Source organism: Scylla paramamosain, chromosome 9 (genome assembly GCF_035594125.1).
Source record: "Scylla paramamosain isolate STU-SP2022 chromosome 9, ASM3559412v1, whole genome shotgun sequence".
Classification (NCBI taxonomy): Eukaryota; Metazoa; Arthropoda; class Malacostraca; order Decapoda; family Portunidae; genus Scylla; species Scylla paramamosain.
This window is the reverse complement of record NC_087159.1, coordinates 7087501-7092500: the sequence shown is the minus strand read 5'-3', so window position 1 is coordinate 7092500 and position 5000 is coordinate 7087501. Positions and strand designations below refer to the sequence as shown.

Sequence of the window (5000 nt, the reverse complement as noted above, 5' to 3'; positions counted from 1 at the left end):
ACTCGAATTAATAGGCGAAAAGGAAAAAAAAAAAAAAAGGTGGGGGCGGTGGCTGAAAGATAATTGAAATAAGGTGATGATTAGATTACACTGACGATGCTAAAGAAAACTGAAGTGAAGTGCATAAACGTAAATGAAAACACACACACACACACACACACACACACACTAATGAAACAATTACTCAGTCGATGATATTTCATCTAGACATTTTCAGGACCAAACTTAGCCCAATTTTTGCGTGCGTCGTAACACCTGTAGACACACCTGGTAATTAGCAGTCCCCGTCACCTTTCCTGCCGGCGTGCCATTGCCTAATTAATACCTGGAACACGTATCATTTGTAAACACAACTCTGATTTCTTGATACAGTTATTATTTTTAACTTTTTATCACTCTGTTGTTGCAGGAATTTATTATTGGCACCGTAAGTCAGAAATCAGTCACTCGCTGCAGTAGACGTTGAGTGTGCAGGTGCAGGAGAGTAAGCATCACCTGTCCTACTAATCTGTCTGCCATGATTTCCCCAAAGTGTGCTAAAGACTTACCTGTCTAAAGAAAAGTAAGTACAGGAACTTCCCTTTAACATACGTAAGTCATGTTATCCTGTTGTTATAGTGCTTTCATTTAACTAACCAATCTATGTATGTATGTACTCGTATGTTATGTATGTATGAATGTATGTATGTATGTACGCATCTATTTTTCTGTCTATCTATCATATAATCAATAGTTTTAATCACTACTTTGAAATATGACTAGATAGATACTACCCTTTTATTTTCGCTTTGTAGAGAGAGAGAGAGAGAGAGAGAGAGAGAGAGAGAGAGAGAGAGAGAGAGAGAGAGAGAGAGAGAGAGAGAGAGTCAGTGTGTACGTAGGTGCAACACAAGCGTACTAAACCAACGCCCGCTCACTTTCTCCCCCCCCCCCCATCCTCTCCCTCCCTTTCTCTCTCTCCCTCTTTCATAAAATTATCCACATCCTGTCCCCTCACTCCCCCTCTCCATCACTTCGCTCCCTACTGCCTCGTGCGCCCCTCCTCCCTCCACCCCTTAAGGCTCTCTCACACACGCCCTACCAAACCCTGATTTACCCTCGTAGCGGCTTCCTCCTTCGCTTCTTTCCCCCTGATTGAGGATTTGATTCCCCACGCACGCAAAAACGAATTCCCCAGTGGTCAAATTTCGACGAGTGAATAAAACATGTGATGAGTTTGACTTGTAAAGGTTAAGAATAGATGATGAATAGATACAGTGGTCAAAGGGTATAGCTTTTTGTTGTTGTTATACTTTTGTACGGTAGATGTTATAGTATTGTTTAGCATAGTTTGTTAAATGTATACAGTTGCCCCAAGAGGTGATGCCACAAACCCCTGTAAACTTCATGTCTATAAATCGAACACAAATTTACATATGGATTAATAAACTCTCAATGAATCATGTGTTCTGTTGATATTGGGAACAACAGAAAGGCACATGATTCACTGACAGAGGCAGAGGATCGGGAGGGACGCTGTTCCATGGCTGTCGACGTCAAAGACACAGCACATCGGTAAGGTTGAGGTAGAAAACACTTGTACATTCATTAAGAGCTCCACAAAAACAAAAACTGGGAATGTGATAGGAAGAGGAAGCTCTCGCATACTTCCTTATTGTCTGAAACGTGTCTGGCAACTGTACACTGAGTGGTGGTGTGCAGTGGTGCGGGCAACTGGAAATGCTTTGCAGAAGGGATGTTGTACAGTAGTCAAGAGGATGGGGATGTACTGTGGTGCGGAGGAGTGGATGAAATATGTTGTTCAGTAGTGTGAGTAGGTGAGGATGTTCTACTGTACACTGGTGCGAATGAGGGTGTTGTACTGCGGTGCGAGTGGATGGAAGATATATTACAGTGGTGCAGGGAGGGCGGGGGATGGACAAAGTGGGATTTCTCAAAGGGATATGGGATTATAATGGGGTTTTACAAATGTATATGGAATTGTAGTGGGGTTTTTCGAAGGGAGAGAGAGAGAATTGCAGTGGGATTTTTGAAAGATACAGGGAAATGTTGTGAGTTTTTCGAACGTACGGCGAATTGTAGTGGGATTTCTAAAAAAAAAGTATTGAGAATTGTAAAGGTGTTTTACAGAGATACATGGGAGAGTGGCGGGATTTTTCAGAGGTACGTGTGAGGAAGGGCTTCACAAACATACTGTAACTGTAACATAAAGGAACTATATTTGGTTTTATAAAGGCAAGGGGAATTGTAATGGGGTTTTACAAAGGTGCAAAGGCGTGTAGTGTTTTTTTTTTTTTTTTTTTTTTTTTTACAGCAACACAAGGAAGAGTTACCTACGGAAGTGCCACGGAGGGAGGGAAGGCCGGTGTGCTGTACAGGTGTGTGATTGTTATGCTGCGTGTCGCCTCCGCCCCCTCAGCCACTTCTTATTCCGCCCCCTGCCCCTGACCGGAACTCGGCGCAGCCTCACCTGCAGCCGCGCCGCCCGCCGCCGACCACGCCACCGCCGCTTTTGGCACTGCAGGAGTAAAAGTCATGTAGCGAGGTGCTTGTCATGCCTCGTGGCCGCGCGGGGTAAAGAAAAGCGGCGACCTTGAATAAAGATTTGGACTTGGAATCATCGTGTTGTATAAATGAAGAGAGATCGATGCAAAAATTTGTTCCACTAGTGAATATCTTTGTTTGCAGGCCATGTTTGTTACTCGCAGGGCCCTCTTTGCAAGCCAGCAGTGTACGCGGCACGTTTCAGACTCGCTGCTTTAGGCTGGATCTCTATAAGTGTAGTTCATTGCAAACAACTGCCTAAGAGCCAAGAGATCTGCTGCTGTTGCTTCTTCTTCTTCCTTCTTCCTGTTCCCTTTGTATTTGTTTGGTCTGCAGCTATAGCGTCCCGAATAAGTAAGAGGACAGAGAGACAGACAGACAGACAGACGCATACACACAGGGTTACAGAATATAACAGCACAGCACAGCACAGAAAAGACGGCAAAGAGACAGAGAGATGAGCAGACACACTAACAAACAAAATAGGTAGACAGACGGACAGACAGACAGACAGACAGACAGACGGATGTGACCTAATAGCTGCAGTACTAATAACACAAAACACAATAATTCCCACATGCAATTATTCGCGAAATTGATGAAGCGAATAGTCAGTTTTTTTTCCATTCCATTACCAATCTTCCTGCTTATCTTTCTATCTTTTCCTGTCTGTATCTATCAATGATTTTTTTTCCTCATCTATTATTTATCTGTTTCTTTCTCTCTAACATCTTCTTAAAAAAATATATGTGAATTTATCTTTCTGTTACATTATTTATCTTTCTTTTACTTATATTTCTATTTTTTCTCTTCCTCTGTGTCTACGCATCTATTATTTCTTTTTATTTTAGTATTAGTTGATTTACATACTTGTCTGTCTAAGTATTATTTCTTTTAAGTTATCTCTGTCTATCTTTTCATTCCGGTGTGTGTGTGTGTGTGTGTGTGTGTGTGTGTTCCATTATTCACGTTTCTTGCGCTTACATTTTTATCTGTTTTTCTATGTATGTATATTTTTTTTCAGCATTTATCTATTTGCCTATCTATCTACCTATTCTGTATTTTTTTTCATTTATGGGTCAATAGATCTTTTAACTTCGGTTTGTTTGTTTGTTTGTTTGTTTGTTTGTTTGTTTGTGTGTGTGTGTGTGTGTGTGTGTGTGTGTGTGTGTGTGTGTGTATAAACGACACATGACTATGGAAATGAATGAGGGGCGAGAGTCACAGGGCGTCCAAGCTGAGAACAAAAGTCATGCAAATGAGTCCGAGTATAAATGTTTATTTTAAGATAAAACTGAAAAAAAGGAGCAACAAGAGACTCAGATGTTTAAATGTAAATTATTTTCCCCTTGCTTTCCACACACTCGTTCCCTAGCATGGCCACTCAAGGTTATTGTTTATTGCCTCGGCGTGACGTGGCATTGGCAGTAAATAGTAGTTGTGTATTATTTTAGGTATTAATTTGCGTTAAGCAGGATGCAGTTAGAACTTAACCTACCTAGCTTTACTTAACATTGTCCACTAAATTTAACCTATCTTTATCCAGCCTAACATTATCTAACGGCACCTAACCTTATCTAACCTGACCTTACCTAAGCTAACCTGGCCTAGCATTATCTAATCTAACCTAACCTAACCTAACCGAACGTAAACTAACCTAATTTAATCTAACCTAACCTATCCATTGCTTTATAAGGAAGTATTCTTTAATATTCCTTGCATGCCTCTTCTGGGAAATGTATACCAAGAAGAAAAATAATTAAAACCAACGGTGGAGGTGAGAGAGGCAGAGGAGGACGACGACGAAGAGGAGGAGGAGGAGGAGGAGGAGGAGGAGGAGGAGGAGGAGGAGGCCAGGCTACGCAGGTATTTCCGCATCGGTGAGATCTCGGCCACAGGGTCTCCTAGATCCTTGTGGCCCGCACCGCCCCGAGGTCAGGCAGGGAAAAAATAGAGGCAGTACTGTGAATCCTTGCTTCACCGCCACCACCACCACCACCACCACCATCATCACCATCACCACCACCAACACCACCATCACCACCAACAAGAGAGAGGGAGGGGAGATAGGAAGGTGACATCACAAACTTGACTCATACACAGCTACAAAAATACAACACACACACGCACACACACACACACACACACACACACACACACACACACACACACACAGCCCCTGTCTCGTCTAGCCGTGGGTGTGTCTGTTACTCTGTTTGCGTGGGTCTCGGCTGGCAGGCGGTCGGGGAGAAGCGAGGCGAGAGCGGTGGAAGGAAGGGCGGTAAGCCGATTATTTGGGTCTAAGGAGCTGAAGCAAGGTTGGGGGTCACTGGTGAGAAGTCGAGGGTAAAGCTGGCAGGAGGTTAGGTTAGGTTTGGGGGAAGTGCTGGGAAGGTCTGTACGTAAGAGAGAGAGAGAGAGAGAGAGAGAGAGAGAGAGAGAGAGAGAGAGAGAGA

The 5000-nt window shown here is 43.1% G+C and overlaps 1 long non-coding RNA gene across 2 annotated transcripts in view; it reads right to left on the bottom strand.

Moving 5' to 3' along the window:
• The window catches only part of LOC135103291 (uncharacterized), a 27480-nt gene that overhangs the window by 613 nt on the left and 21867 nt on the right, over positions 1 to 5000 (bottom strand). The window contains exons 2-3 of one of the 2 annotated variants that reach the window (XR_010269978.1): positions 2334 to 2518; positions 1 to 52 (exon numbers count right to left, since the gene is read on the bottom strand). The exon at positions 1 to 52 is cut by the window's left edge and continues 613 nt beyond it. This is a non-coding gene — a long non-coding RNA (uncharacterized LOC135103291). The remainder of the gene's footprint in view (positions 53 to 2333; positions 2519 to 5000) is intronic. The other variant, XR_010269977.1, reaches the window with a different exon arrangement.